Source organism: Abrus precatorius, unplaced genomic scaffold, assembly GCF_003935025.1.
Source record: "Abrus precatorius isolate BTA unplaced genomic scaffold, Abrus_2018 Scaffold2, whole genome shotgun sequence".
Taxonomy (NCBI): domain Eukaryota; kingdom Viridiplantae; phylum Streptophyta; class Magnoliopsida; order Fabales; family Fabaceae; genus Abrus; species Abrus precatorius.
The window spans coordinates 29,047,369-29,059,438 of NW_020874362.1; the positions used below are offsets into that span (position 1 = coordinate 29,047,369).

Sequence of the window (12,070 nt, forward strand, 5' to 3'; positions counted from 1 at the left end):
TTTGTTATTTTTTTAAAAAAAATTAATATTTTCGTATCATTTTAGCGAAATAGCTTGTCACGTCAACCAAATCACCCCATAAAAGTAAATATTTTAAAAAATCTATAATTTAAGAATTTTTTTAAAATTTACAATATTTAAATAAAAAAACTTGCATTTACACAGTAAGCGGTTGCATAGTGCAGTTACGTCAGTCGGTTATATATTTTCATTTATATTGATTTTTTAATCCTTTTTTTTATCATATCATCTCGTATATTTATTTTTTCTTTATCTTTCTCTTTTCTCTACCTATTCTACGTCATGAAGTGTAAAAAATATATCTACTTTAAAATATTGACAAACATGCCAAAATCAAAAATAAAAAATAAATATAACTTGATATTATTAGTGAATAAGTATACTTATTCAAAATGTTGTTTCATAAAAATGATTTTTAATTATTAAAAGTTTTTTTAATTTAATTATTTAAATTTAAAATATGCAAAATTAAGTAAACTAAGAATTTAAATATAAAAATAATTAAAAATTAAAATAGTACAAACTTTGACAATAAACTACTCAAGAAAAATTTAGAGCGTATGATTTGACATCTATAATTTTTTATATTCTTTTTTAGATTAATTCTAATTTCAATTTTTCTATGATTGTTAATCATTCATATTAAATCTATTAACTTTTAATGATTATGCAATAATAACAATTTTTTCTAAGCTATTACTCACAATGATTATACAATGTAAAAGAGAGAGAAAGAATAAAGAATTTATAAGATGTTAATTTAATAACGATTAAAAAATAAGAACTAAGAATGATCTATCTAATTTTTTGTTTCGTTTTATCTTATAGATCCATTAACTATATGTGAAATGATCACTTCTATAATTAATTATGGTATATTTAAGAGTTATCAATTGTGAACATACAAGTATAGCGCAATAAGATAAATAATAATAAGAAAAGAAATACAAAATTATTATTAATTATAAAAAATTTATAAAGTCATGCTAAAATACAGATTTATCAGATATACCACTTAACTATATGATATAATCCTAGGAGCCCTAGAATCCCTTTATACTCTTACTTGTAATTGTATAGTTACATAATAAAATTAAAGACTTAGCTTAGTTTAATTTTAGGCCTTATATTTTGGCCATAGGTCCGGGAAGTCTATTGAGCTTTGGGTTGAAGTCTTTTGTATTTTGTTTGAGCTTCTATTAGACTATATTTTAAGCTATGTATTCAGCCCATTTCTCATTTTCTTTCTTTTCCTTATTTTGGCAGTTCATTAGAGACCTTTTTGGCAGTTCATTAGGCTAAGCTCTTTGTAAAATTCAGAGATTAGAATTTATTTGATGCATTGTGCATTTTTTTCTTCCCTTTTGAGTTGAGTTTTTTTGCTGAATTTTCTCCTTAAAAAATTAATAACACTATTTTTATCATGGATTCATCCATGTGGTGAATGCAATCATTGACTTATCTTCAATCCTTTGAAGTGGTGCTACATCACTACTTCCTCCTTCTATGTTTTCCATTTGCGATTTTCATCTTTTTGCTTAAATCCATGAGTTTGAAGCCTAAATAAAGCTAAAACAACGACTAGTTTTACCTTTTGGAGATCCAATTGAAAAAATAATAAATGAATAAATAAGTGTAATATATAATGTTACAATAAAGAAAGAGAAATAAAAAAAATAAATATAAAATTAAAGGCATGGAAACTTTAAAATTAAAAGAGAAAAAAAAATACCAATTGAAACATATCCAAATTTAACTTTTACTTGGTAAAAATCTTTTATGGTGCTTGTAAATTTAACAATAATATTAGAAAAACCAAATATTTAAAATAGTATAAGCAAGACTTTAAATTTAATTTTAACTTGTATAAAAATTTATATAAATAAAAAAGAAATAAAATATCTTATATTCTTAACTACACCACAAATACTGTTTGAAATAAAATTTTACAGTTCATAATCATCTTAATAATAAACAAATTGTATATTTTGGGAGAATAAACATTTTCCTAAGCTATAGAACCTTATTTGTGGTCGGTGAATGGGTTGGATAACTTGAAAGCTCATATACATCTTGAAGATTATGTAAGGTGAATTTTGACTGTAATTTATTTGATTTTAGGCATCAGCCAGTCAATTTCTGTTAAAAATAAGAAATTAAAGTTTCAGTCAGAAAGGTCAAATTTCCTCACTTACTAACAGTTATCACCAATTGCGAATTAAAATATGTGGCGAAGATCGTGAGGCGAGAAAGTTGTAATAGTCATACCAAATATCCTAAAAAAAGCTACAAAAGAACTTGCCCCAGAAGAAAGACGGTTAAAGACAATGTGTATAAATAGGACTAGGTTTTATATTTTAAAGGTTACAACTTTTCTATACAAACTATCAAAAAATTTCTATAAACCAAAGTTCTGTGTACCAATTAGACTCAGTGATCCAGATATTAATGGACTTGTGTTAATCATAGTTGTACGTTTATTTTTCTACAATTTACTTTAATTTAAGTTTATTTTTATAATTTTTTATAAAAAATATTTTAATATTGCTTTATTATATTTTTACTATTTCTATTTAATTCTTAATTTTATGACGTCAATTTGATCATCACTATGAACACATTTTTAAAAAATAAAATAAAATAAAATTCTACATCGTTGTTACATTTATTTATTTATTTATACAAATTATTCACCATTTCTTCTTACAATATAAATTTCACACTAATTAATATATGCGGCATTACATAGTCACAAATTTCCTTAAGACTTCACTGAAAAAAAGGGGAGAGATTTAATCGTGTAACTGGAATACCAATAAGATCATTAGCCCTAGGAGCAGTTAATCCTGGTCGTTCATCCATAGTTATTTTACTTTTGCCATGCTCTAAGATTTGACCTTGGGAATCAAGCATCTTCCACTCAAAGCATTGAATAATGGCTCCAATGATAGTGGGCAATTCCCTCATGGCCAAAGGCATGCCGGGGCAACCTCTTCTTCCACTACCAAAAGGCAACAACTCAAAGTGTTGTCCTTTGATATCTATATCACTTCCTTAAATTTCTAAAAACCTCTCTGGCCTGAACTCTAATGGGTTTTTCCAAATCTTTGGGTCCCTCCCCATTGCCCAAATGTTTACACATATAATTGAGCCTTTTGGAATTATATTCCCATTAACCACGGAATCTTCAACTCCTTTCCTCATAATCATTGGTATTGGTGGGTGAAGTCTCATTGTTTCTTTTATGATTGCATGGATATACGGAATGTTTGGACTATCTGCTTCACACACCAATCGTTCATTTCCTGTGACTTTGTCCACTTCTTCTTGGGCTTTCTTCAGCACCTTTGGATTGTTGAACAATTCTGCTATTGTCCATTCTACTGATATGGCAGTTGTGTCAGTTGCTGCTGTAAAGTAATCCTGAGAATTATAATTAATAAATTAAACATTACAAGAATTTGTTCTTTTATAAGACAACTATGTGATCAATTGAATAATAATAAAAATTTCATAATGTAGGCTAATATGTAATGCTAATCGTCTCATGGCAACTTTCATATATGGTTATAATAAATAATTTAATATTTCCAGACTCTAATTTTTACACTATGTTACATTTTTTGTTTTTGTCTATTGTATTATTTATTGCATAAATCATTATATTTCTTTTTAAAATTTTATTATTAAATAATAAAAATTAATATCATATGTAATACTATATATAATAATTTTGTTCTCTTACTTATTTATTATCTTCTTTTAATACACGTGTCAAAAATATATATCAACTATAAAAAAATATTTTAAAATATTTGTCAAAACAATATTTTTTTTTCTCTCTTTTTCTTAAAAGGTTGCATATGCCTCGTAACAGTGTCAACCTATTTTTTCCGGTAACAAAATAATCCTGATATCATTATTTAATATTATAACTTTTTCATGTACACATCAGGGTTTATATTTATACCCTACTTCATTTTTCTCATCATATTTTCTATATTTTTTATATTTTCACATTATATTATCAAATTTGGGTTAATAAATTTGGATCTTCTCAATCATTCAATCATCTGCACCAAAATTGTCGACCATTAGGTGTACAATTGATAATTACAAAATTTTATAATATTTTACAGTTGACCAATCTCATATCTTCCAATGTTGAAATATAATTTTATCTGTTTTATTAACTTACTTTAATTTTTAAGATCAAATTTAAACATCTATTAATAATGAATTTTATTAAAAAATATTATTTATTACACTCTTTATATCTTTAATATAATAAATATTTTTTAAAACAGTAAATATTTAACATTTTTCATTAAAAATATTATATGCAAGTTGACAAAATCTTTTTTTTGTTGGTTAATTTTGTTAGAGGATTCAAAATTTTTATGTAACCCTGGGTTATTAAATTATTATTATTCAGTATAATAAATAATAATCTCTATAACAAGCGTAAGGAGAAAACATACATACCAAGATCAAAGATTTGATATGGTTCCTAGTCAACGTGACCTCACAATCTTTTTCCTCACCAACATCAAGCAAAATGTCAAGAAAATCCTTCAATTTCTCTTCACTGCCATCTCCATTTGTACCTTGTGCTTTCTTTCTTGATTCCTCGCGATCAGAGATGATCTTCTCCAACAAAGCATCGTATCTCCTATGTACGTCCATTGCCCTCTTCTTAAAACCTTGCAAGTCTAACTTTTTAAAGAACCCTATGAAATCTGAGACATTAAATTCTCCGAAAATTTGTGTGACCTCACGGACCAAAGCCCTTGCTTGTTCTGCTTCACCGTCTGTTCCCGAGCTCTTAATACTCAACATCATTTGCGATATTATGTTGTTTGAAAGCCTCAACAATTCATCGGTGAGATTCACGTTCTCATTGGCCTTTGATTTTAACGCGAGAATTTGAATGAATTCGTGGAGTTCTCGAGTTCGAATAGGTAGAAACTGTGCCATGGTTCGGTTACCCAATAGCTCAGTGGTGCTTAGCTTTTTTATGAATTTCCAGTAAGTGTCATAAGGAGCGAAAGCAAACGTGGCATTATCGTAGGTGACCATGTTGATGACCATGCTCATTTTTCGTGAAGAAAATGTGAGTTCGTGGGTTTTGAGAAACTCTTTGGCGAGTGCTGGGGTGCTTGCAATGACGAACCGAACAGAACCAATTCGAAGGCTCATAAGAGGGCCATATCGGATAGAGAGGTCTCGGAAGGCGTGATGGATGAGAGGTTTAAGCAGATGGAGATGCCCAATTACTGGTATTGCTTGTGGGCTTGGAGGGTACTTCAATTTGGGCTTTGATTTATTTTTTCTCTCAAAGAAAATGAAATGGAGAAGGGAAACAGAGAGGATTAGAATGAAAACTAGTGTGAGGGACTCATAAACCATCTTGTTTGTTTGCCTAAATATGGTTTAATTTTGCGGTTACTAACAATTGCTTTTTATAGTAGTGTGAACTTGCATTTCCTATTTGAGAGCCTTATGTTGATTAGAATTTAGTCTCGCTATTTCGTAGCAACTTTGTTGGAAATATTTATACTCAGCATTGAAAATTGTTCGCCATGCAGATTATTGTCAACTTAACGTTAATAGATACGTGCAAGAGTCTCTAAATTGAAGTCAACAACAAAATCTGTAATTTTTTAGTTTAGCTTAAAGTATATTGTAATATCAACAATATGTGCAACATTGCATGAATAAAAAATCATATATCAGCACTGAATTGCTTTAAATTATGTATTTTTGATAAAAAAAAATTAATATATAAGTTTTATCTTATATAATATTACACAAATTAAAAAAGTATATTTTAACATTGACCCGACAGACTAATGATCTGATCAATCAGGGCACGAGCTAATATATTTTGATGAAATGCATAAATTTAAATATTATGTACGTTTTAGTGATAAAATTTTAAAATTAAGGAATGTTTTCGAATACTTGTTTTAAAATAATTTTTTCCAAGAGAATAATACTATCTTATTAATCAAAATGTGTGATACGAATAAAGAAATCTGGTATTTTATTACTAATAATAAAAGAAAAATATGAATTCAACAAATTTTATTATTAACTGTCGTTATTAAAAATAAAATATATAATAATAGTGAGCTGGAATAAAACAACTGAAAGGACAAACCGAATATAATATAAATGCAATATGTCGAGACCTAAAGGTCCAATAAACTTTTAAGGTTAGTCGAGTTATCAAGTTGAGTGTCTACATCTTTTTTTCCTTAGGATTTTATCGTACCCATGAAAATGTCCTGGAGATTAAGCCTTCGATAATTGGGTCCTGGTTCCAATTATCCCGTTAGAATTAAAAATTCAGTTTGAAGCCAAATCTTAATTGAAAAGTTAAAGAAAAAAACAGTTATTATATATATATATATTTAATTCTTAACTTGGATCCTCAAGAATTACAATTCAAATAAAAAGTTAAAATAAATTTTATATTTATTTTTCATATGTAAGCTGGGTTACTTCAGCAAACACGGGACCTTTTCCATAAATGCTGATCTTGTGGTTGTTGGCATTCTTCGATTATTTGTGTAGTTGTTGTTCTTGTAACATAGCATTGTCAGCATTTTTGTTCTGTTTTGTTTGAACAATGTCAAGGATGTATAAAATAAAATAAAAATATGAAAGTACAAGGTAAAAATAAGCAACATAATTAATTATATAATAAAAGAGATAAAAAAAAGTATCATAGAAATATAATTATTATATTTGCTTATAATATTTTTAATTTTTATTATTTATTTCTTTGAAATTTAATTGTTTTATATATTCATGATCATATATTTAAAGTACTTTCTTAATTGAATTGAATTTCTCAATTTTATATCTCGTTCTTCAAATTTTTGAACTAAATTTAAATTTGTTACAGTCTATTAAAGATTTAGGTTGTTTGAAATAATAATAAAATTGTGACATTTGCAATACTTTGTGTAATGAGTTCTTTTTGAAGCAATAAAAATCTTAGACGTGGGACCAATAAAGTCTTCCCAAATTTACTTGAGTAGTTTTTTTCAGTGACCACAATTCTATGATTTGACAATTTGGTGATTTAGCTCTCTACGTGAGAGATGAGGAACTTCAGTCACTCAGGAAAATTATACGGTATGTGGAGCATATGTTGATAACGTGGTAATTCCAATTACACCAATTTGCATAAACACTATTGGAGTATTATCTTTAGGATTGTATAATTATCTTTTTCTGTAATAGCCGTGATATGCTGTTATCATATTATCTTTCATACTCCTATTTTTTTAGTAGTTAATGTCTTAGCTTAACAAGTAACTTTCGATCTCATGGCCTCCACGCCTCCACCTATCTCATAACCTTGTTGAATTCGATCCCATGATATTACATTGTTTCTAGTCTTTTCCTGCAACTTGAAAATTAATGTGTTGTATTATTTATTAGAGTTTAAATTAAGTGAAATGAGTCATTAAAACGTAAATAAAAGGTAAGAAGATAAAGAGAATACGACAGAGAAAAAAAAATGAAGAATGATGAGACATAAAAAAATGTCTTATTGAAAGATAAGATGAATAGTAATATTTAATTAAGTTAATTTTTTTTATGAAAAAACATATTTGAAATATTTTGAAAGTTAGAAAATTAAAATAAAATTTTGAAAAAAAAAGATTGAACCAAAAAATAATAATTTAATAAACCAATTTACTAATTTAACTTATTAAATATTATAAATTATAATAATTTTCATTTATTAATTTTTTATTATGTATTATTGTACATTAAAAAATCGTATATTTATCATGATTTTTAATTTATTTTGTTAACATAATTTAAAATATATAATTTTTAATTAAATGATAATTATTAAGACTCAATTTTAATTTAAAATGAGATTTTAAATAATCAAATCATCTTTTAATACTTTCTAATTGAAATATTAATCAAATACTGTTTCATTATTTGTTATTTTCTAAAAAAATAAATTTATTCTTACTATAAAATATTTTTAAAAAATCATTTAATATTATTAATCTATAAAAACATATAATGTATGTAATTTTAATAACTATTTATTATATATTTTCTATATTTAAGATAACATCTCATATAAGATGGAAAGCGTAGTGCAGGTGGTTGAACAACTTCATAAATGTCAATAATGACTTCAGGCAATGTGGTTGTTGACGCACAAGGCCGTCCGAATGCCACGATGCCAGGAAAGCAGGCTATTTTGATTTGCGGTCGAAAAGAATGCGCTCGGCCATTTCACAGAAAATCCTCACTAAAATTTTTTAATTTTTAAAAATTAAATATGTAAACAATAAATTTTAACTCATAAACTTACAAATTATTTTTAAAAAAATTAATCATTAAAATATTTCATTTAAACACACTTTAAAAGTGTTAAATTTAAATATTTATATCATTCAATAACTTTTTACAAAGTATAAAATTAATTAATTTAATCATTAAGTCATCTTATATTATTTTATAATTATATACATCAAATTTTATATAATTTAAATATTTATAAATATATTATTCAAAACTTAATATTTCTCATATTTTAAAAATAATTATATATTGAAATAAAATATTGTAATGAAATACTCACTTATATTATTTTTTATAAATTTAATTTAATAAGAAGTTTCAAATCATCAATTAAATTAATTAATTTTATATTTTATAATTTTCTAAGTGTTTAAAATAAAACATTAGTGTCAAACAAATTTTAATCTTATGTATATAATAAGAAATAAATATTAAAAAATTTTGCGTCAAAAATATAATAAATAAAAATTTCTATAATCTTATGCTTCAATTAAATGTAGAGAGAAGAATGAAAAGAAAAACCAGTTTTCTCTTCTATTGTTAAATAAAGAGATAAATAAAAGAAATAAAATATTCATTCTTGTTATATTTACATTGAATATCTCTTATACCGTTCCAATGTAATAATAATAATAGATAAGAAAAGAGGTAAATATGTCATTTCGAACAACATTCATCTTCTCATGGAAGGAGACAAAGATTAGGTCATCTTAGCTATCATTTTTTTCCCACTTTATCTTCTCTTCACAACCAACTAGGACAAAACGGAAGTCTCATTTTCTCTTAACACAATTCCCTTTCTATTTTCTCTCATATCAAACAATCATTAAATGTCAAAAATATTTCAAAGAATATTTAAGTTTTAATCAGCCTCAGCAAATTTAGTCATAACCAAGTCATGTAAGATGGCTAATGCGACAGCAGAAGAAACAAAATTCTTAATATATTTATATTATGTATTGATTCTGATAAAAAAAAAATGGACGTTGTAATAAATCATCTTAACCATAAAATAAAATGAATGTATCCTGAAGTATAATGGTAGAATGAGTTAAAAAGACGGGATTCGAATCCCTTCATTTTTTTTTGCACAAACATAATTCTCATATTGTTATATTTTTGTATTTTTATTTAAACAAAAATATAAAAATACGGAAAAAGTCATATAACATGAGAAAATCTTTTTATAGAAAGAAGGACATCTAATTTTGAATCAACAGTCAGAGTAGTCATACTCATAAATACATGGTACACCATGTACCCTTACCAAAACCCTGAATGAGTGTTGATAATGTTGCGGTGTTTATAAATCAAATTTGGTTTGTTTAACATGACATCAACTAGTGTATGAAGAAATTTTCTGATAAAGTGACACACCATAGATGGATGTTTTAGCGTTGAATTATGGCAGGCATGAGAAAGTAAAAGCCGTACATGTGGGGGACACTTTCAACTGTCTAGGTGCTGGTTTGGATAGTGATTCTACTGTCCTCCTTTAATTTGACAACTAAGAGTAACTTTCCAATAAACAAAATGTAAAAATGTAAAATGCTGATCTACAGACTGGAAATTATCAATTTCAGTTGTCTCATCATTCTTTTCTTTATCCATCAGCTCCCGTTTCCCTCTTCCAATCCGTCCTTGGAAATCATCGCAGATCCCTTCGAAATTGGCATCAACATAGACCAAAGGAACGCACACAAACCAAAGGAAAAAGAAGATGAATTTTTTATTTAAATATTATAAATTTAAAAATAATTTCTTAAATTATAAATTTTTTAAAACTATTTTTTTATCTGGAGTAATTTGGTTAACGTAGCATATTATTTTGCCAAAACGGCTGACAAAAATATTTTTTTTTTAAAAAAAAATAAATTTCATCACCTAGAGTGCGAAATAACCAGATCATGACACGTGTAAGTATTTGGAAAATTTCACAATATTTATGATAAAATTAATAGGCAATTTCACTATAAATAGTGAAAAACTTTTAGATGGTGACACGTGTCACGATTTTAGTGAATTTCGCTATAAAAATTGCACAACTTACAGAAAGTTAAGAAGTGTCACGATTTTAACCCATTATGCAAATTAAATATATATTATTTTGATTTATTATAAAATTATAATCACATCATAATTAAATAAAATTCTAACAAAATTAACTAACATTATACCTAAAAATATTTTTTTATTTACATACTATTTTAAATTACATCTTAATTTAAAAAATTAAAATTATTAACAAAATTAAGCATAATAATTTTTATCAGTAGATATTCATTATAATTATATTAAAATTTAAAAAATATATTACTAACATAGAAGAAAATATTTTTAATATTTACATACAAATTATTACTATTTTAGTAATTTAATTTTTATTTTAAATGTGATCTTGTATATAAAAATAAAGTAGATTTTGTTTTATTATATTATTAAAATTAATAAAAAAATTATGTATTGTGATTACGTTATTAATTTGTATATAAATATAAAAAATATTTTTTAGTATTATATTAGTAATTTATTTATTTTAATTTCACTGTAATTATAATTAGTATCTACTAATAAAAACTGTTATGTTTAATTATGTTAGTAATTTTATTTTTTAATTAAGATATAATTTAAATTTGTATGCAAATAAAAAAATATTTTATAGTATTATGTTAGTTATTTTATTTTTATTTTAAATATGATCTGATTTGTATGTAAATTTAAATTAGATTTAGTTTGAATATGTTATTAAAATTAATGAAAGTAAATTATGTATTGTGATTACATTAATAATTTATATATAAATATAAGAAATATTTTCTGGTATTATGTTAGTAATTTATTTTTTAATTTCAATATAATTTAAATTTATATGTAAATAAAAAATATTTTATATTATTTTATGTTAGTAATTTTATTTTAATTTTAAATATGGTCATTATTTGTATGAAAATTTAAATTCGATATCAGTAAAATTAATGAAAGTAAATTATGCATTGTCATTACATTACATTAGTAATTTGTATGTAAATATAAAAATATTTGTTGTTATTACGTTACTAATTTATTTTTTTAATTTTAATATAATTATAATTAATATATACTGATAAAAAATATTATGCTTAACTATGTTAATAATTTTAATTTTTAAATTAAGATATAATTTAAAATAGTATGTAAATAAAAAAAATATTTTTAGGTATAATGTTAGTTAATTTTGTTAGAATTTTATTTAATTATGATGTGATTATAATTTTATAATAAAATAATATAATTTATATTTAATTTGCGTAATGAGTTAAAATCATGACACTTGTCAACTTTCGGTAAGTTGTGCAATTTTTATGGCGAAACTCACTAAGATCGTGACACGTGTCACCATCTAAGGTTTCTCATTTTTCATGACGAAATTCATTAAAATCGTGACACATGTTAGTTTCGCCATAAATATTGTAAAATTTTTTAGATGCTTACATGTGTTTTATTTCGCATTTTAAGTGGCAAAATTTGTTATTTTTTAAAAAAAAATTAATATTTTTGTCACCCATCTTGCCAAATAGCATGACATGTCAACTAAATCACTTCAAATAAAAAATTTTTTTTAAAAAGTCTATAATTTAAGAAATTATTTTTAAATTTATAACATTTAAATAAAAAAGTCAAAGAAGACTGAGAAGAAGATTGAGGCGAGAGATAGGAAGAATGA

The 12,070-nt window shown here is 24.8% G+C and overlaps 1 pseudogene; it reads right to left on the minus strand.

The window, feature by feature from the left end:
• Nucleotides 1–2,790: 2,790 nt before the first annotated feature.
• LOC113859780 lies at nt 2,791–5,430 on the minus strand (annotated as a pseudogene).
• Nucleotides 5,431–12,070: the final 6,640 nt, after the last annotated feature.